The 22,008-nt window shown below is 42.5% G+C and overlaps 1 long non-coding RNA gene across 3 annotated transcripts in view; it reads left to right on the top strand.

The window, feature by feature from the left end:
- The first annotated feature begins 290 nt into the window (after positions 1-290).
- LOC148055690 (uncharacterized) overlaps positions 291-22,008 on the top strand; it is a 45,444-nt gene continuing 23,726 nt past the window's right edge. For all 3 annotated transcript variants that reach the window (XR_015704845.1, XR_015704844.1, XR_015704843.1), the window contains exon 1: positions 291-426. This is a non-coding gene — a long non-coding RNA (uncharacterized LOC148055690). The remainder of the gene's footprint in view (positions 427-22,008) is intronic.

The following is a 22,008-nucleotide window of genomic DNA, read 5'->3' as shown; positions in this document are numbered from 1 at the left end:
TCTGAATCATTAAGAAAAAAATGCCAGTACAAGATTTGCAACAATTCCACAAATATTTGCAAAACTGAGAGTGAAAGCTAGCACGGGCACAAGGCATCCTGAGTGACACCTGGGTTCGGTCATGGTGAGAGCCGTGCTTTACCTTACCAGGTGCATCCCATACCCCTGCTTACCTTAACACAGGGGTAAGAAATAAGTGAATAATTGATGGAGTGAAAATTGGCCGCGGGTGCCATTTCTCCTGCCTTTTTAGAGGGAATTCTCACCTGGGGCACAGCCCTTTCCTTCCTCCTGCCTCTCTTCGCCCCGCTCCCCGGGGAGCAGAGCGGCCGAGCAGCGGTACCTCGCCTCCCGCCCCGCTCGCCGGCGGCCAGCAGCGCCCGGGGTGCTGGGACCGGTCGGCTCGGCTCAGCCCGTCACTCCGAGGTTCGTACCCCTTTTAAAAAAAAAAAAACAAACAAAAAAAACAAAAAAAAAAACCCACAGACTAATAACCAGGGCATGGGAAGGGTTAATTTTTTAGACCCAGACAGTCCCCTGCTGATCGGGTAATGAGTAAGCAATGCCGCTGAATGTCAATAGCTCGGTGTGAACTCGGGTAACCCAGCTGAGCCCTGCGAGGAGGCGGGGGGCTGGCGGGGGTAATCGGCTTGACCCCCCCGGCCCGCTCGGGGTCCTGCCGCCCCAAAAGCCTGTTGGCGGCTGGCTGCTACGTGCCGCCTGCCCGAGCGCGAAAGCCTTTTGTAACAGCTGGGGCTGAGTCAGCTGCTGGAGGTAACATAATATACCTTAGTCAATAGCTATATGTTGCACAATATACGATGTGGCAGTTCCCTTCTAACTTGGGGAGCCACCCAGTCTTTTTAGGATTTCCAGGAAGAGCTGTGGCATCTGACCTTCAACTGTTATTAAAAGAAATCAAAGATTGTATAACAGCCTGTCAGAGCTTTGCGTTTCTTAGCAGAGTTACGTTTCATCAAATGCCTCCGCATTTCTGAGCTTCACAGGTTCTTTATTCCTTTACTTGTTTATCCTCTGGTAAGCGTTTATTAATAGAGAGACTTATTCCTTTACTGTACTTGTTTATCTTTCAGGGGCTTGGTTTTGTTTTTCAATTTAGAAGCAGAAGGGTCTCCCACGCATTTCACATTTCTATCTGCGGGTGAAGTCACTGGATGGTTCTGATAGCAATCTTCCAGCTGTCCATTTTCACCCTGGAATCCCTCCCTTTGGCTGATTTTCTGCATTATCACCGTAGTTTTTGACTAAGACTATTAATCCACCTGTCCCTCTGTGAAAGCGGCTAGATTGGTTTATGTAAAAGGGGAGTAAGATGGTATGAACTGTAAATCTGCTATTAATCCCGTTAATAAGGGATTACAGCGAAGCCCTGTGAGTAGGAAAGGCTGATTTGATTGTTTGGGACTATAACTTAGCTCTCCCTTATGAAAGCAGTGTTTGCCGTGCATCACATTTTGTGATTTGCATATTTGGTCTCTGAGGAAATCAAGGTTAAATATAGCAAGGAGATTCTGCTGGCTTAAACTGGTAGCACAACTATGCTCTTTCAGCCTAACAGTGCCTCAGATAGCAGAAGAAGGAACCCTGTCTGTTCTTGCCTGGCAGTAACTGCATCCTTTAATACTACTTATATTGTTAGCTTATGCTTTGCCTCTGACCTTTACATGCACTTTGCTGATGTACCAGATAGGCTGCGTGCCTTATTTTAGAAAGAAAGAAGCAACAGAGGAACTGGACTAAAATAAATATCTTGCCACTGCTATTTTCAGCAAAAGACTTACAAAAGCAACAGCAACAGAAAACTGAATAGCACCATATATTCCCTGTGCAAGGCTATCATATAGAGCAACATCAATCTCATTAAAAAAAAAAAAAAGTTGATGCTGTCTCTGTGTTAGAGCTTAGCATTCTGCTTCCTCCTCAGCCTTAAGAGAAGACCTATAAATTATTAATACAAACATCAGTGTGAGACAACAGATGGTAAAGATTACTTGGAAAAAGTCTTCACATTAACATATTACAGCCCTAGTTTCACAGCACGTTGGGACTGTTTCTTGCTTCTGCCAGCCAGCCTGGCCCTGGGAGAAACCTCCCAGCAGAGGGGAATCCTTGGGCAGCAGCAGAAAGGTCCTGCCCTGGTTCACCTGCACCAATACGGTGACCCGGCCACCACTGTGGAGAGGGGCAGTTGTGTGTCACAGCACCCCTCCGACACTGCACCGGCCCCGTGAGGGTCCTGGCATCTGCTATGCCAGGGATAAGGCCAAGAAAGAATGAGCTCGGGGTTAGGAAAACCTTCAGGTAGCTGAAAAATGTATTCCTTGCTGAGATGCTTCCAGGTGGGATCAGTTGTGTTGCATGCTCTGAAAAATAAGAAATACACATTTATCAGTTTTGAACTGTTCTTGAGCTGATGTTGATATGAGACCCAAAGTATTCACTGATATAATGTGCATTATCCAAAAATCTTGTAAACAATGAAATTCTTTTAATGTTCTCTAGAATGGGTTACTTCAGCTTCTTCCGGTTTACAAACATATTAGAACTTGTATCAAGTAAATGAGAAATTTCTTTTAAGAGGGTAAGTGTATTGCATTGTCTTGCTGGGTAGCACTTGTTACAGCAGAACATGACCTTTATTCTCATTTTGTCTGTGACCCTCCTGCCCGTCACTCTGCTCACACCATTTTTGGAGATAACTCTGTGTCAGAACCTCCGACACTGAAGGAATTTATCCAGCCTTTTAGGGACTTATACAGGAGACATTTTCTCATGGCCCATTACTTCTGCAAATGCATATGGCACATGAGTGTTTCACTGTGATTAAATCATGACTTAAAACATAATTCTCATGCTCCTACATCCTCTGGGTGTTGTGGAAAATTTTCCACAAAGCCTGAATAATGAAAACCTAAGTGAGCACTACCATTCTCAGACTTACAACAGTGGGCCCTAGTGTGGCTCTGTAAAATGAGCAGGAACTGGCTCTTCATTTATTAGCTTGTTGGAATCTGCTGTTCTCAAGAGATGGGCAGTGTATGGGTGAAGGCACGGAGTGCTAGAAAATGCCTTCAACGGTGTTGTCGCTGTGCTATTTTCCTAATGAGTACCGAAGCCTTGGCTAAGAAGCTTTTGATTCATACTTCATTATTTTCGTAAACTAGCAATATCTATTTTACTAAAAAAATACAATTATCCCCTTCATGTTTTTGTCACATTGCCTCACAGAATCCTTCGTTGCCTTGGCTCTTGACAATCTTTAAAGGAAAATGTATACATTTGCACAGCTGCCCATCCAAAACCATCACGGTGAAACCGTTGCTTAGATCCTGGTGGCACGGTGTCAGTGCACCCAGACTTCACCTGCAGGGACTTCTGGCTTCACATTCAGCTTCACATGATGACTTGGAAAGTTAGCTGCTCTGTAGAGATTTGGTCTTGATGAGCGATTTTGCAACTTATCACAATCCTGAGATGCCGCCCTGGAACCAGTTGGCCCTTGAAGTTTCCTGATTTGGGAATGAGATGCTGGAAGAGCTGTTTGAAGATGCCCGATGTCACTGAGTTATAAAATGGTGATTTCTAACTTTGATTTTTTTTTTTTAAATCATTTAATAATACAGTCAACAGGTTCTTGGAACAAAGGCTAGGTTAATCAGGTCTGCTACTTCATTTTATTTTAGAATTAATTTTTTTCCCATAAAATTCCATCTTACTGTTATAACACCTAATTTTGGTTTATGAAAGAATTCCTCAAAGACCCAGTCCTAGGGCCATTGATGATGCAGGCAACATTCGGATTAAGGTTAGTAGGGAAAGTATTCAGGAAACAGCATTAGTGGCACAGAAAAGGGTTCAGATGTTAGCATCTGATAATTTGTGATCACCTCTACCTAAAAACAGCCACACTGACACAGATTTGCATTTGCCGATGGACAACTAACAAGTGTTTACAGGCTCTGGATTACAATGGTGGTAATCTGTTATGTCACAAATAATCTTGTTTCCAAGTACTGAATGTGGGTAACCTGTAATCTGCTTTCTGTGAGCAAATATACCCCTAATTACTTCTTGTTGGCTGATTTTACAGGGACTTGGGAGTCGAGGCCTCGTTTGTCCGCTGCAGCGTGGGAGGACTGGGCACAACCCAGAGGGAGGGTGCAGAGCTGATCCATAGCCCCCAGCCACACTCAAGGGTCTTTGGGGTCCCCAAGAGAGCTGTTGCTAAGACTTCTAGCAGAAGGTGCAGGTAGGAGGGATTTTAGGTTATTTATTTGCCTCCTGGATGAGTTTCCAGGCTCTCCACCCCATCGTTTGTATCAGAGGGGTGATATCACGGGGCCCGGAGGCAGAGGTGGCAACTCTCCTCTCCTGTCAGAGCAAGTCCTGGGGAAGATTGCTAAGGTTCCCTGAGGTCAAAGGAGAAAAGCAAGAAGATATGCATAAAAACAAAAGAGTGGTAAGGTATGTGTAAAAGCAAGTTTACATGAAGGAGTACAGCCTGTCCTGCACTTGTTCTGCCTGCTCTCTGAGCTGCTGCTGAGTGAGCAAGCTCAAATTCAGAGCTGTGGGCCATGCTTAGCCCACGTACACCCATCCTCCCCCAAGTCCTATCTGGACCTCAAACAGGAAGAGGTGCCCACATCTTTAAATTATGAGATGCAGTCCTAGTGAAGTGATCTTTTTGATTGATGTGAATCAGTTGGCTTCAGGGAAACCAAACAACGATGAAGAACCAGGGAAGCCTTTTTGGCCCAGCCGGTGAAGTATTAGGGCTGGAAAGATTATATGAAGATTTGTCATGTATTTTGCAAATACATATAGAGGGACAGAAGTCATTGCTAGATTTTTGCAAGTATAGAATTGACGTAGTTCAAAACAGCATGTGCCATTTCTGTCAAAAATAACAGTACAGGTGTAGCTCTGCATGTTATGCTGCGCAGACAATAGGAATGCTCAAATTCTGATATGCACTATGTTATGTATGAAGGTCAGCTGGTGACCTATACAAAATAAAAATGCAATTAAAGAGAACTTTGAAAGCATTGAAACAAACCTAACTGAAGGTATTGGTATGTGTGAAGGGGTGGTGAGGGGGAACAGAAAAAAATTAATTAAGATTCCTGGGGAGGGAGGGAAGCTGCTTGCAGCTCCACAGAGGGACGAAATGCTGAAGGGAGGAGCAGACCTTACAAGGTAATAAGAGTGCTAAATGGCAAAATTTGGGCTGGGAGAAAGACAGAGCTTCAAAGGAGGAATGTGCACAACTTGGATTGTAAGCTGCCTTTACATCTGTCCTTAGCAAAGCGGAAGATGAAAGGATCTGCGCTCAAAGGACCTGCTTTTCTGTTGCCTTTCACCTTCTGAGCTTATTTGTATTTATGCAAAGGGTATGTAAATTGCTCTGGTTCAGTGGCTTGTTGTCTAGCTATTTAGGATGAACCAAGCCTATATGCTGGGCTCCAAATATGTGGGGACTCTCATATCCTACCACGTGCCGGTGATGGTGCCGTGTGCGTGCTGTTCTGGTACGGGGGTCGAATCTTCTCTAGTGCTTTGGATGGTGTATCCATAATACCGTGTCTACAAATGTATGTGAGATGAGATATTGGAATACTGACAAATTTTTGGTTTGGCTTGTTTGCTACTCTGCTGATGGTAAAGAAAGAGGCTGGGTGTGTGCGGGAATTGGGTTGGGGTGGGAGAGAAGGAGGGGTGCGTTGAGGGGTCCCAGATTCAAGGACGGTGAGGGAGAGGAAAAAGGGCTCTCTGCACCGAGGACAGTGCCATCAATTCAATTATCAGGAGAGCATGGAAACTGTGTAGGGAAAATACTGAAGGATCAAGAACTGATGGAGGACTCTACAGCAGAACATGTATTGCACTGTTTTTGTCTCATTTTGCTTGTGGGAGTGTTAATTATGAGACTGTAAAAATGCTTGGGAATGCCTGTATTTAGATAGTGTGCTTCAGGATTCACTGCAGTTAAGCCCCAATTACTCCAATGGTATTAAAGGGTCCAGTGTGGGTTTTGCAAAATTCATTTACATCCACTTCAAGGCCCCTTTGCACAGGCTGAGCAAATGATAACAGAACCTAAGTGGAAAAAATGGAAAGGAGGAAAGATTGATCTCAAAGAAATGAGCTTCACATTTGTGGTCCATTATAGCCAGAGGCACAATCACCTAATCTGACTCCTAAGGTTAGTCCTAAATATCAGTGTAGGCAAGTCCCTGGACAGTTGCCAGCGTCTCAGGGCAGATAACATCAGCACAAGTCGAGAAGAGGTCTCCAGTCTAGCCTGTGTTTTAATATACTATTAAAATAAAATGAGACAGCAATTAGTTTCTCTTCAGCTATTCCACAGCATAACTTTGTCGGTCAATTAGTATGAATAAATAAATATAGGTCTTGAATTATTAAACTGCAAATAGAAGAAGCATCTGCATTTAATATTTCACTGTTCCTTCTCCTTGCTCTTTTGCTTTGCTTCGAGTTTTGACTCAGTTGGTGTTATAGGAGTGCCTTTGTCTAGTCTTAACTCCTTCCGAACTTTTAATTCTTCCTTAGGATAATTTTCTTACTCCAATAACACTTTTAATCTTGGCTCAAGACATAAAGGTTGGATTATCAGAGGGTATGCATTCACAGAGCAACAGTCAAGTCTCTGGGAGCAACGGGGAGGTCAGTGATCTAAAAAAAAAGAAAAAAAAGAATCAGGACATTTATTTAAGTGCTTCATATGGGCTTACTAACTTTAGGTTCCCACTTACTAAAATCTTGGCCTTAATCTTTTTCTTCATGGGCTACAGAAGAGTAAACAATGTCTGATTATCCCACCAGTTAATCCCTTTTCCTAGTAAGAGAGGCAGAAACAGGGGTTGATCGGGGTTAGGATATCTTGTGTTCGTGTCTGAAGGCCCGTAGCTACTTGGGGCGGAGAGGGGCGGTCCGATGGATCTGCTTAGGAAACTGGAGTACCGCTGGCTGTAGGCACAGCCCAGGACCTTTGGCACCCCAGACTCCATGTGCTGTTTCTTTCTCAAATTTTATATGTGATCAATAGAGATCAGTTTCTTCAGCTGCTTCATGGTGAAAAAGTCAGTCCTGCAGAAAAAGAAAGCCTCACCATAATTTTAGACTTTGGTTGTTTCCAGGAGATCTCTAAGAAGGCAAATCAGAGCATTTTCTCACTTGTTTGTTCACAAATGTTCACATTGACCTCTTTGGTCACTGGTGCCAATTCTTACAGAAACAGGTCGCTACAGTTCTGTACTTTAGGGAAGCATCTGGATGTCAGATCACGCATTCCCTGTGGGGAATGGTCAAAGAAAATTTTAAATAATAGTAGCATGTTCAATGTTCTGTTGATGAGACTCTTGATACATATAAGAGGAGGAAGTGCAACTTAAGTTAATAAGCAGGGGAGAACCTGGAAGGTCTAGGGTATTTCTTTCCCTCCTGAGATGCACCTGCCTTCTGACCTCTGGTTTTGATTTTAGATCAAATTCCTACAGTAATGGCACTGTTGTATGCAAGAAGAGAGTGGATTCTCCTCTAACTGCCTTGGGGTGAAGCACAAGCAGCGTCGATGACACTATTTCTCTTAAGATCTATATATGCTGGGGACCCCAAACTTTGGGCTCAGGCAAGCGGTGCAGTGCAATAGGAGTGGAACTGTAGAAAACAAGTAGTGCTGAGGAGCCAGTGTCCTACTGCGTGCGCTGTGAGGGTTTTTGCTTTGGACGAGCTCTAGCAGACTGGACTCCTGCTAGCAGTTGGAGCACACCGGCTGAGCCTCTGGAAGGCACTCTCCAGTTAAACTTTGCCTAAAAGCAGGCCACCTCTCTTACTCTGAGACTGCCCCATAATGTGAAATAACATACACTAACTGTGGGCGGTTGGGAAATTTGTTAACCTGAATTAAAACACTAAAACTGATGCACCCTGCTTAAGGCAGCCGACCGTTGCAGCAGCACAACCACCCCCCAAAAAGCCACCTGCAGCAGTGCTGCCTGCTTTAAAATACAGCACGGGCAGCCAGTGGGGTGAGGGAAGCACACTTGCTGTGGGGAGTCGGGGTGGATTTACGAGGTTTGGTAAGACACAGGAGGGAAAGAGAAGGCTGAGAGCCACAGCCCCAGGTCACAAAACGCAGTGGTGACCTACACCTGCCCAGGACAGACTGACCACTGCTGCCATCCGTCCTGTCTTTTCCTACCCTTCAGTCTTCTGTGCTGATGACAAACCTTGAGCTGCTTCTGTACATACTTGAAATGTATTATTTCTTCCCCTTTGAAGTTGCTTGAGGCACTCTGTGAGCTGAGTGCGTTCCTCTTAGATTGGCTCACTGCAGTGTATTTTACAACGTTAATTTCAATGACATTTGTTTTTCTATTTTAGTTTAAATATTTTTCTGCCATTTTCTGGCCTGCTTTTTTTTTCTGCTTTTTTTCTGGCCTGTTCTTGTTTTCCATTACTGCTAGTGTAAGATCTTTGAAGACTAGTTTGGGTATGTTAATAAAACTTTTTCATTTTGTACAGCTTTCAGGTAGAAGTCATAAATGGGTTATGGCAGCAGCCAGGGGAGGATGTGACATGCAGTCTTGTGGTTATGTCTTACAGGTGCTGCTGTCTGATCTGCTCTGGTCTGCAGCATTTTCTCCTCTCTGCTTAGCTGCCATGGTGATAGGTGACTTGGACATACCATAAATAGACAAACTAGCAGAGCTTTCACTGAGTCTGATCAGGAGGACAGTCCTTTGGCTCAGTGCATTCGAGTTTATGCATATGTTTGTGCAAACTGCCACTTGAGGCTGTTGCCTACAAAGGCAGTGCAGCAAATAGATTTGTGCTTGCATTCACAAGTGTACAGGAGCTTTCACTGGGAGGGCTGGATATAAGAAACAGTATACTTAATTCTGGTCAACCTGAAGCAGAGGGGTTTACCTCCTCTGCCTGGTTCCAGGCAACATTTTGCAAACTAGCAAGGCTCCACAAGGATTCAGCTTGGTAGGCAAGTGCCAGCTTTGGGGTGTCTGTAGCCCTGCAAAGCAGAGATGGTGCCTTAATGCCGGTGGTTGTGGTCCTGAAGCTCAGATGCGGTCATGACCACAGACCCCCCCTGTTCCGAGCATGCCCCATTAACAAGTTACTGAAATCCCTGTGTATGAGATACGTGCCAGACTATGGGAGACACAAGTGCCTGTCCAAGGCACCAAGGAAGGATGCTCCCCGTGTCCCTGCAGGGTCATGTAATAGAGGGCTTGCAGCTTAAAGCTGCTGCTAGCGCCTGTGCCTTTTTGTGAGATGATCCATGAGGTGCAGAACAACACCTCTGTGAAGGCAAAATTAAACCAGAGCTAGGGCAGGGCAAGGACTAGAACAGTAAGTCTTGCAATTGGAGCCTGAGACTCAACACTCGTTTCTGCAGGGCCGGGGTAGCCCACAGCATCATCCCTTGTGGTGTTCCTCTGCTTGTTTGGGTCAAGTAGAAGGGCTCCTTCCCTGCCCGTGTGCCGAAGGAAACTGGCGTGTACAGGTGGTGCTCCTGACCCAAAAGCCAGCCAGGTGTGCTGACAGCAGCATGGCCAGGGCACCCTGCAGAGACCACCTGCCCTGTGGTGCCCCGTGGCTGGTAGAGGAGTAGGAGTCTGAAAACCGCCCCATGCAGTGTAGTCCCCAAACTGTGAGAGACAAGGCAAGATGGAGCCTAGGAAAATGGGCTGAAAATAGTTCGAAAGAAAGAGGGAAGCAAGAAGAGAAGGCTTTTAAGAAGGCAAATATTTAATGTATGGAGGTATGTAGCGTAGGTCTGCAAGGGGGAAAAGAAGCAGAGAGGCAATGGATAAAGCAAGTGGAAGAAATACAGAAGGAAGAGGAAAAACTGGGTTGGTGGAATAAAAGCATTAATAAGGATGGTTGGAATTTTTAATCTATTACATGAGCTGTTAAATATCATTTTTCAATAAGGATAGCTGATTTTTTCAGTGTATTAGATGAGCTCTTAAATATAATTTATTCTGCTCTTTCACATTTGAATCTAAATTTTTTAAAGTAATTCCTAAGGGAGTCAATATGATTTTTTTTTTGATGCAATTCAGTTGGATTTGACTGTTACGTATCTGACAAAATATTCCAAACTATAGCTTTTGCTGTTGTATTGGCCCTTTACAGAGCATAAACCCTGTAGGGAGAGTGGTAGTTGTCATAGAAAGGGAGAAGAAAGCATTCAGAAATTGAAGTGTTCACAAAATGAGAACTTGTAGATGGTGTCTTCAAAATGGAGGTGGAAATACAGAGCGTGTGTTTGTATGTGCTTATATTTTATATATGTGTACACATAAAGTGTATATAAAATGCAATTAAAGATGTTTTTACTAGTGAGATGATGGTATGTCAAGCAAACCCCTCCCTTAAAAGGAAAAAAAAAACAAGGGAAGGGGGGAAAGTATCAGCATTATTCAGATGTAGCACCCTGTTGTGTTGGAGAGAGGGCATTGGGTAGAGCTCAGTGACTAATTTGCTGGCTATTAGTCCTTCATTAGTTTTGCTTCCACTTCTGTTTGATTTATGTGCTACATAGCATGATTTGCGAAACAGTTTCTGCAATTATTTGTTGTAGGAATATAATATTCAAAAGTAAAGCTACAAGTTAAATTATACAGATTAGTTACAGGCTGTGTTTTTGATTCCTGACTGGATTAATATAAAATGGATTCTGGTTCAAGTACCTAAGTCTAGACTAGGTTTCAGTTTTAAAAAACAAACAAACAAAATCCCCAAACTCCAACTTCTTTTCTTTCCCTGAAAGGTCCTGTTACTGTTGAAGACCTTTCTGTGTTGATGGGGAGCGCACACACGATGACAGGGTGCGCGTTCCGTGCCCTGATTCAGGAAGGTACTTTCACAGCCTGAGGTTCTCCTTGCTTTCTGATACGCTGGTGGGCCTGAAACACTTGCAGCAGGATTGAAGTATGTTCTTACACTATCTGAATTGGCATCTTACATGACTATTGTTTTTGTTACTAGGACTTTTTCTTTCTTTCTAAATATCGATGTCAAAATAGTAACAGAGAGGCTTTGTGGCCAAAGAGTTCAGGTTTTCTAGGGATTAGATGATTTAGCCTTGGGTCCTTCAAATACTTTAAGGAGTTGTGCAGTCTCATTGAAGTGGGATCTTTAAGTTCATGAAGTTGCCTCCTGTTCCTAATTGCTGTATATACACGGCCAGGTCTTGAATGCCATTCTCACCATGCTAGATGAGATGGCTCTGGTAGGTGTAACCTCTTCAAAATATCTTTTTCACAAGCTTGTCTTTTTCCTTGATAATAAGGGAAAAAAAACACATGTAATATTGTTGAATGTTAACATTGTCATTGCATTTTGCAGTGAAAAGTTCTCCCTTGTATGGCAGATCTTTATTCAAAGTGTGCTAAACTAAGCGTAAATCAGTGTCATCTGATTCTTGTATCAGTTTTGTTGTAACTGGTCACCAATAGCTACCTGCTGTTTGGAGGATTTTTTTTTTTCTTTTAATGGCCAATGCCTGATCCTAACATTTTTTTCCCCTAAAATTCAATGAGAACTCTTCTTTAAAAGGTTGAGTAGCCAGGTCATGTTTCTGTGGCCTTTTCTTCTGTTAGTGTTGAGTCAAAACATGGATCTGATATGAAAACGAAAATAGCTTGTCAAGATTTACAACAGCATGCAAAGGCTTGGGAGTGGGTAAATGTGAGTCAGAAAGAGAGGTTCACGTGAACTTCTTTTCCATTGTGTGTGATAGAAAGGTGCTACATTACAAGGTATTTTTGAAACACACACAAACTCTGTGCCCTCTACCAAAGCTTATACCAGAAGATGAGAGATACTCGTAGCAAAGAGGAGCTAGTCTTAAACAGACCGTAGGTCAAATCTGTAAGCTTCTTGCTTGGACTCCATGTCCAGGGAGTCATCAGGGGCACTCTTGCTAAGCTAGAGGCAAACAGGCACTTCCAGCTGGTTTAGTTCCTTACCTGCGGCAGAGTCAGCAGGGGAGGTAATGCACGGAAATATGGCACAACACTGAAACATCACGGGCAGCTGTAAGCAGCATACTAAATCACCAAACCAAATGGAAGAATTAGCTATTGCCCATTCTCTGGTGGGCACAATAAAGTCCTTTAAAAAATCTGGTCATTTTGGTGCCACACAGATGACTGCTGCAGCAGCACTCTGCCCAGGAGTGCATGTGTGGGTGCGTGCTTACATTAAACGGCCATTGCCAGATAAAGGTTTGTGGGGGTGTCATCTGCAGTCAAAGCTGAATTTTCATTTGGTTGCTGTTTGAGAGCTGTCTTGAGCTTCTCCTGGATGTGGTGGCTCTGAGGTTGTCTCTTTTATTATTTTTTTATATACACTTTATTTTTTCCATACTATACTAAAGCACTCATAAAGCCTCCCCAGTGCATCTGTTCTTCCTTCTGTATCTGTACCCTCATGGCCTTTGCTGTGTCTGCAACAACAGTCTTTCGGTTTTTAACATGGTTTTCCAGCCCAGGTCTGGGTGATACGGTATTGCTGAAATCACCTTTCTTAATAATCCTGTGACTTCTGTCTTGTAAAACCCAGAATATACTCTCTGATGCTCTGAGTATTAAACTCTCTCAGAAAAAGTTGTCCTATATCTTCAAGAGCCTGTTTGACTTAGCTTATTGCTACATCCCAGGTTTTTGTTTCCTTTTTTTAAGATTTTTTTTTTCCCAGTCAATGACTAAAGCCCTTAATTCCACCAATTTTTTTCACCAGTGTTGCTTTTCACATTTGCATTGTATCTATTAGGCTACCACCATTGCCTGACTGTACAGGCCTTGAAATCTGCAGGTCACAACTAACATAAATATTAAAAATTGTTTCAATTGCCCTCCAAGCTCTAGTCCAGCAGAGGACTGCCACATGAGAATAGCTGTGAGTGCACAGATCACTCCACTGCATTTAATGGCCCAGAGGTTTTGACCATTGCAAGCAGTGGTACCACTACTGGCCTAGAAAATACGAGCCCCAGCGAAGCTGGATGCGTGGTGTGCATCAGCATGTTCTCTGCAGGGTGGTGTTTGTGGGGCTGTGCTCTTTCCTACATCATTTGTCTAACTTCTGTACATTTAAACACTCAAAATTTGCTTGTCTGCTTGCTCTGGGAGTCGTTTTGAGAAATGGGAAAATTCTTGTCCTGATCAGGTTTGGTTAAAGTTCTGTGTCCATCTTTGAAATCACAGCACTGCAATGGTAGTGCATGGCAGCTGCATGTGGAATAGGCCACAAAATATAGCAACCTTTAAAGGAAGACGAGAAGATACGGGTTGAGAGTGCAAAAGGTAATAGTAGTGTACGTATAATGGTGGTGAACTTCAATGATGATGCCTTACTAAATGAGGTAATCATCTAACACACCCTCCCCTCTATGCCCGGGAGTGAATGTGTGGCTGAATTCTGATGAAATATTTGTCAGTCAGTGGGTGTTTCTTATGTTTACTCCTACAAGTATGGAGGCTAAATCACTTGTGTCAGGATGATATGAGTAAACTGAAGGTTACTTTCAGCATACTTTAGCATGCTTCAGAGGCACTACTGATAAGGAAAAATACAAAAAGACAAAAAAACAAAATTAACTTTTAATTTCCCACCCAAAACTATGGCTATCAGAAATAGGGAGATGAGAGAAATCTCTTGTAACATACAGCACAGGACTGTATATTTAACATCTTATCTCATTCAGCCCATCACAGAGAGCATGTAACACTCTGTGTGTGTGTGTTTGTAGAAGTGTGAATACATATGGATCCTAACACATAACTCAGAAAAATTTTAGTGACATACTTGCACATCTAGTTTCAGTTTAAAATCTTTCTGCCCTAAATTAGATGAATACATAAACAAATCTTATATATTAATTTTCTGTTGAGAATGCTTTGGTGATTGCTTACAAAGAAAAGTTATTTACATGCTGATATAAGGCATTACTTAGCATAATGAGCAGTAGTTTTCTCATCCTCAAAGGTATTAGGCTTCCTTACCTAACTCAGTTACATAGTTGTGCTGCTCTGTATGATCCTCAGGTGTATATTTGAAAAGCTTGGTTTTCATCTGATTGAGTTTTATAGAGCGGGCTCAGAGCCCAGCAGTCAGCGTGCGTGTACAGACAGGCAGCCCCCACCAGCCTCCAGCACCCACCACCTCCAACCAGGGAGGCTAAGGCCAGCTGCACCCCCAGTGCCCCTCCGCACTGCCGGGGGAAGGTCAGATGGCAAGTGCTTTTGACCACGCACTGGGTGATAGGCAACTGGTAGGCAATGTACCTACCTGCAACTGTCCTTAATGCAAGGGAGGTAATGGTACTGGGGCTTTTTGTTTGTTTTTTGAGAAATTTCTAATACATCCCCCGAAGATAACTGGTGATTATGTTATGTACTTGTATGGGATTGCTTCCCCTTCCTCACTATATATATATGTAAGAATGAAGAGTCACAAACATTAATAGTTGTTATTAACCACTAATGACATTGATCTGAGGCTTTAAAAAGAAGATGCTTTCTAAAGAGAGCTTTCAAAGTCTGAAGTATAAAAGATTATATTTTTCTGGTCTGAGTTGTGGAAAGCCCCTTCACTTATTTTGAGGTTTACCAAAGAACATGTTTGTGTTCGGCGTCCATCTCTGGAAAATGAAGACTTGTGTTCATCCACCAAATAAATAAAGTGGACAGAAAAATTAACTCAAGTCTCCCTTGACAATATTTTGATTTTGTTTTAGCCTTGATCTGGTCCTGAAACCACTTTGCCTTTTAGAGCCTCTGGCTTTTTGGTTTCTAGGTTTTATGTGGAGAATCATGGAAAGGATATGAAGTGCAGTGGTGGTCTCTGATGAGGAATAGCATGAGACTTACTGAATGGAGACAGTCAACTTTGTTAACATTTATTTGAATTCAAACCAATGACAGGCTGTAAGCCCTACAGTCACTCTCAGTTTTATGATCTTAAATTATGAGCTGTTCAAAAATACATTGTATTTTCTGCTTAAATAGTTTTATGTCTGTTTATATCTTAATTGAAACGGTATGTAGGCATCTGCAAGTACCTTTTGTATGAAGGCCATTATTAAATATTGGTATTGCAAAGGTGTCTTAAAAATGCATTTTTATTGTGTTATAAGGTAAGCGTTTGTTGAGAATCTCTCCATTAAACAATTAGGCCTCTAAGGCTTTTGCCTGTAACTGGTATAGGTTCTGTTTTGTCAGCAACAAATGACATAACTGCCTGCCAGTTACAAGAAGATCTTGTATTGAGCTACAGAGAGGTCAGCATGCATCTGATGGCAGCCTGAGTTTCCTCATGTTTCAAAATGGCACGATGGGGTCTTCTGAAAAGTCCCAGTGTGCTCCCTGTGCAATGGGGCTGGGGGGCACCTAGGCCTTCGCCTTTACAAAGCATGCATGAGTGAGAGTACTTTGAAGAAGCAAATATCTGCTTTGTCCTGAGATCACAGCTCTGATGCACCAGAGAGAAGGCAGGTGTTCATATAAACCAAACTGTTGAATTACTCACTTCTTTTTAAAGGACCATAGAGGGATTTAGGTTGGAAGGGATGTTGAGAGGTCTCTAGTCCAACTTCCAGCTCAAAGCAGGGTCACCTGTGAGATCAGACCAGGTTGCTCAAGTCTTTGTCCAGGCAGCTCTTGAAAGCCTCCAGCAACAGAAACTTGACAGCCTCTCTGGACAACCCCCTCCACTGCCTGTCTGCCCTTGTGGGGAAAAGGTTGCTCCATATATCCAGCCTGAACCCCTCTTGTTTCAACTTTCAGCCATTGCATCTCATCCTGCCATACACCGATACAAGAGTGTGGCTCCATCTCCTTGATCGCTGCCCTGTTGGTACAGGCGAGTGGCTGTTAGGTCCTCCCACCTCCATCTCTTCCCCAGGCTGAGCAAACCCCACCCCCTCAGCCTCCCCTCAGTTCCCTCAGTTATGCATCAGCTGAAAAAGGCCTTTTTTTGCCTTTCCTGCCTTAGTGTGTCTTTGGTGAGAGTCGCTCACAGCTGTGTGCCCACAGATGTTGGGAGGAGATGAGGTTGGAAGGGTAGCACAAAAAGGACTTCTGAAATGGGATAATACCTGTGGTAGCTGAGACAGCTTCTGCAGCTCAGTGCTGGAGAGAACTGGGTGTCCTAGCTTGGGTGCAGAAAGTGGCATGGGCTGGCTCTAAAGCTTTAAGTTAGAAATCATTGTTCAAAGTAAACAAGAACTGTGTGCATGCAGCATAGGAATACAAGTGCGGGATGTTAAGCACCCTCTGCATCGCTATGCTCTAACAGCACGGGAAGGTGCTTTCAGCATGTATCTGATGAAAGGGCCATGGAAAAGGCAGAGTGAGTCTCGGCACTGCTTGTTTGCATCTTGAACTCTACCAGACCACTCTTGAGGCAGCACAGTGATTGCACTGTACAATCACTTTAGTTCCAGTATATATACAAAAACTTTCTTAGTGAGTAATCATTGGCAGGTACAATTAATAGAAAATCTGGAAAATCAAAAGTCCTGGCTTCAGCAGAGGAGTACTTGGGTTCTTCAATAGTTGCAGATATTAGAGGTTCCCAGCACATTTTGATTTCATTTCACTTTGATTTCTGTTGTTGCTGCTGTTCACTGAAGAAAAGGTGCTTCTCCCTCCCTCTCCATTCCCTTTGTTTCTGTATTGAGTACTGGACATGCTGTTACCTTCTCACCTAAGCCACTGTAATGTCATTAACTGCTGGCATACTGCAGAACACAAGAGAAAATCTTGGTCTGTGATTTCCAGGGTGCTGGTTTTTTTTTAATTTATTTTATTTTTTAAGAAGGGGGCAGTGAGTTCATTTGGGGGAAAAAAGAAAAAAAACTTCCTATGGAAGTTTCTTAAAAGGGTTCTGGGGAAATCTGCTTGGCATTCAGGTTCTGAAAACACTGGAAGAAAGCCCACGAAAAAATGAATTGAACTTTAGTCTATTCTGGCCCTAAAACCTACACGAGTTTGTTTCACACTTTTATCTTTCAACCGTGGACAGATGAGACAAGACAGCCAATTAGCAATGATGCGTATCTGTTGACTAGACATCATGGGACAAAGCTATGGCTAGTTTAAAATAGCATAGTTCTGCTGCCTGCCCTGAGTTTTCCTCTGTGCTGGACAGGGATCCTGCGTAGTTAGTGTATACAGTGGGTGTGCGGGTGTAATTACACATAGGTCTCCTTTAGAAAAATAAGACAATCACAGAAATGGAAACCTTATTGTCTGAAGGCAACAATTCTATAAGAATTGGGAGAGTCTTTGCCAGAGTTGTTATGAAATAATGTTGGGGATCATGGTATAGCTGAATGCTGATACTTTCACATTGCGTGTGAGGCATTCCAGCTGAGCCTTCTCTTCCTTGTATATTCTGCAAGGCACCTGTCTCAAAAGAGCAGCTTATAAATTTGGAAAGGAGATTCCATGAAGTAACTCCCACTGGATATTTCAACTGTTCCTTTTTATTATTTTTTTTAACTGTCTACATACATAGATAAGGACTATAAAGCAATTTATCTGTTTTTTGCCACAATGTAGCTCCATCACATTTTCAATGCACGGGCCAGACAATTTTAGCTGTAAATTTACCCTAAAATTTCTCCTGAAATCAGTATTTTAAAATAAAACTATGGAATTAGAGCAATAATAGAATTGGTTAGCAGATGTTTAAAAGCTGCTGCTTTCCAGCTGTTCCTCTGATGATGGGTAAGTCAAAATAACAATGGGAATTGCTTGAGTGGAAGACCGTCATGCCACACCATCATGCATTTCATTTACATCTTAATGCATTGTTGTTGTTTTTCCTGTTCGAGTAAACTACTTCTCAAGATGCACCTGTATAATGAATTTCCATGAGAATAGGCTTATGAATTCTTCCTTGCTGTGTTAAACATTAGAGGGTCTTCCAGACATCAGGCTGAGATTAAAACAAATGTTGTCTTGAACACTAAGACTGAAGTGGAATTTTAACCAGGAATTAGGAGTTTAGGGGTCAGACCTCTTCTTTCATGGTATTAAAAAATACACAGAGATTCAATGGGTTCGGTTGGTACATAAAAGCTCGTGTGTTGGCTATACGGCAACGGTCCCAGCTGGGTAGTTTATTATTAGTGTCACACAGTGATGTGTATGTGTGTGAGTGAGCAAGTGGACCTCATATGTACACCCAGCACATATCTATCACAGTCCTGCTTCTGCCTGTAATTGGGGTCTGCAGCAGCATACAGGCTTTCTGATAGTCTTCAGCACTGGACTGAATATTGCCTACAACTCTTGATCCATCCATAAAACACCTACCAACCATACCATACCACACCTAAAATCCCCTACCCGACTGGTCTGTACTAAGTTTGAGAAGTCCTAGGAGAAATCAGGTGAATAAATTTTAAATATAGTGGTGATGACCTTTCTGACTAACACTGACTATGGGTCTGACTGACCTTGGCAGCATGAGAGGGTCATTTTTTGACATGGCTGAACTGTTCTTGAACAATTTATCCAGTGTGCTGGGTACAAACAGCCTTTTCTTCAGTATCAGGCATGCATGTCTTATCTTTCTACTTATTCATTTTTTAAAGAATCTTAGCTATTGTGAAGCAGGCAAGGAAAGACGTGTTCTCTATTTATATTGTTTGTTCTCCTCGGCCTTTACTATTCTATCTTGGACAATAACATTTCATGAATGCCTGTTTTTACTCATTTTTTTGCTTGGATGATTTTAAAGGAGCCTCTTTTTCTTCTCCAGCACTACAGAACAGGGTCTCAGGGCCTGATTCTGTGATGCTAATGTTGATGGGCCATTTCCAATTGACTGACCTGGGTTGAAACAACATCTAATATTGTCTTGTGAATGCAAGGAAAGAAAAAAAAACAACAACAAACTTCCCAGTCTTTTAAAACAGCAGTTCTTGAAAGATGACAGGAGCGAGTGAGAATGCCTAGTAAGACAACTCCCTTCTGCTTTGTCTTCCAAGGAAAATTCTACATTAATACAGGGAAGAAAATGGATTTTCAGGTATCCAGAATGAAGAATCCAGTCAGCTCTGCTTTCTTTTTGTGTGAGGCTCTGTAATTTCCATGGTGGGTTGTTTGGTTTGGGGTTTGTGTGTGGGGTTTTTTTTTCCTCCCCATAGGAGAGGCAAAAGATCATGTCAGGTTTTGGTTCAAGATGAAGATCAGTGTTTTCTTCTCAGTGGATTATCAATGATAGTCTCTAAAACAGATTTACTCGCCTGAATTAGTCGAGTCCCAGTGCAGACAGTGACAAATGCAAGCGTGTTTATGTGCAAGGTTTTCTTTTTCTAAAGGAAATATTGTGAAGCCACTGCACATGAAGAATATCTCTGGGGAAGAAAAACATGGTTATGAATTTTAAGGGAGAGAATCGACTCTTATCTGCTCCAAGCCACTCTCTATTGCCCTGGCTATTCTGTTGTTTGTTTGTTTGGGTTATTTTTCCTTCCATTTTACTGTTTCACAGATGGTTTGGCGTAACTCAGAGGCATATTTTTTTTTAATTTTATTTTTTTAGTAGTCATCAAACATTACATTACAAGAGCTTTTAGATCTGTATTGCTTCTTGTTTTCCTGACATTTTATTTTTTTTGTCTTTGTCATTATTTTAAAGTTTTATATCTGTTCTCTGTGTTAGAGAAATAGAAGATGCAAGTGTTGTAGACAGTATTTTAACTATGTCACTTTAGGCCACAATCTAACAATGTGTAGTGCTAATTTTAATAATGATTTTGGTGGAACACATCTGATTTTAGTGTAGAGCATGAATCTCAGAAGAAATATACCTGTACAGTCCTATTAGGATGTCCTTGTTTAAAAATCTGGAAAGTAAAGCATAATGCAAATGAAATCAGTTATGTTATGAATAATGTAGGCTATCCATTATTCTTTATAAAAAGTTGCACGTGCTTCTCAAACCTATCTAGATACATTCCTGTTATGTGACCCCCATAGCAATGAGAACCATGGAAGACCAAACGTTATGTGGCAGAAGGAGAGACCGGAGAGGATTATGTTTAACTGGAGTGTTAAGCCAAAAATGCATCTAAATTACACCAAAGCGCCTCCTTGTCTTCACATTGATAAACTCCTTCATGAAATATAACTCCTCTCTCTGCAGGTGGAGGGGTGCAGGGCTTTCGCTTGTCTCTGCTTTGCTTCCCGTGGCTCAGGGTGCTCCTGGGGGGGTTTGCAACTGCACATTCCCAAAGAGAAGTGAACTTGTGTTTCTGAGGACAGGGTTTGGCTCACAGAGTTACCACAAGCCTATGTCTCTTTATTGTTTCCAAATAAAACAGTCTCTTTGGCTGAGATCCTGCAAAGATTTATGCACATGCTTAATTCTGTACCCTGGGACTAATCTCACTGGTTTCAGCGGGACCACAAGCAATGTGTAAATGTAAGTCATTGCAGCACTTGTTTCTGAAAATCGGTGTAAATAGAAAATAGATTGAAATGTATAGGTGGTTATGCAGCCTTCTTATTTAAGGGGGGAGGGGAGAAGAAACATTTTCTCTTGATAATATGGAACTTGAAAATCCTTCTGCAGTCAGACATTATTTCAAAACTGGTATTGGGAGCTGGTTTTAAATAAATTTCACTGAAAAATAAAGTTGATCATAGAGGTTTCTTGGTCTTAACTCCTCAGTGACTAGTGCTAGAAATCTCAAGAAAAATTTTACTTCTGTGATGACTAGTGACTTGCTTTCTCACTCAGCCTGATCCAATTCTACTACCTCACTCTGTCTTGTCTTACAGGATCAGATCTTCAGGATCTTCAGAGAAAGTAATCTTTTCAGTAATCAAGGATCCAAGAGGGTAATGTGGGATTAGAGAAAGCATGGGATGGCTAACACTTCTTTCTGCAGTATACGCTTCCCTGACTAGGCTATTTTCTCATTATGGCCTCTGCATCCTCCTTGGGATGCTTTCTGAACACCTCACCCACTCACTCAGATAAATTAATAATTTTTTTTTGTTAATATTTTCATTTCTTCAATAAGTAATTTCTTCCCTCCCTGCTTTTCTCAGCATCACTTCACAGTTTGCCTTTAAAGCCTCGGATTCAGAGGGACTAGGAGAGGTGAAGGTAGGAGAAGGGAGTTTACCAGCAGAGTAAAAGAGGGTGCTAACCTCAGCATACCGAAAGGCTTCTGCTGTTGTGGTATAATCCTTTGCTAGAATGAGCCAAACTCTCTGTTACTTAACTGGGCAAAGCTCCCATTGAGTTGTGCTTGATTAACAACTCTGGAATCTGGCTCTGCGCAGTTGGGATGAGAGATGCTTCAGCACTTCAGCTCAGCCCGCCAACACTGATCTCCCCAGCTGCTGGTTCCCAGAATTTCCCAGCTACTGTTGTGCACTACTTGGGAGGGGAAATTTCTCTTTGAGCAGCTGCAAAATGTTGCACTAGGCATACTGAAAGGCAAAGCCATAGGCTGGCAAGTGGGAATGAGGGTTAGGCAAATGACAGAGCACACAGAGCTCTCTCTAGCCCATCTGCAGTGCCATTGCCAAGAAAGTTTTGGGTTTGGCTTCTTTCTTTTTCTTTTTTTTTTTTTTTTTTTTAATGTGATTGAGTTACTTTTGTGTTGCCTTTGAGGATTTGTGCAGTGGAAAGGCCGTTGGTATTTGGCACTAGTTAAGACCTTCTACGGGTCTGTTTTGATGGAACCAGAAGGTTTGGTTTTGTTTGGGTGTTTGTTTGTTTTTTAACGGAGCCAGCAGACCTGATTGCAAACAGTTTTTAGCATCTCAGGAAGTCAGAGTTGGAGACCACGGATGCTGCATCACGAGGTTCTGTGGTAAAGTGTGGTCTCCTCTAAGTTACAGCAAGATTAGAAAAGCACTAGGCTGAGCATACGCTTACAGGGGCTACCTAAAATGGCATTCTTCAGGC

Source organism: Nipponia nippon, unplaced genomic scaffold (genome assembly GCF_047370975.1).
Source record: "Nipponia nippon isolate SJK-2023a ecotype South Korea unplaced genomic scaffold, ASM4737097v1 scaffold_2, whole genome shotgun sequence".
NCBI lineage: Eukaryota > Metazoa > Chordata > Aves > Pelecaniformes > Threskiornithidae > Nipponia > Nipponia nippon.
This window is presented reverse-complemented; position numbering and strand designations above follow the sequence as displayed.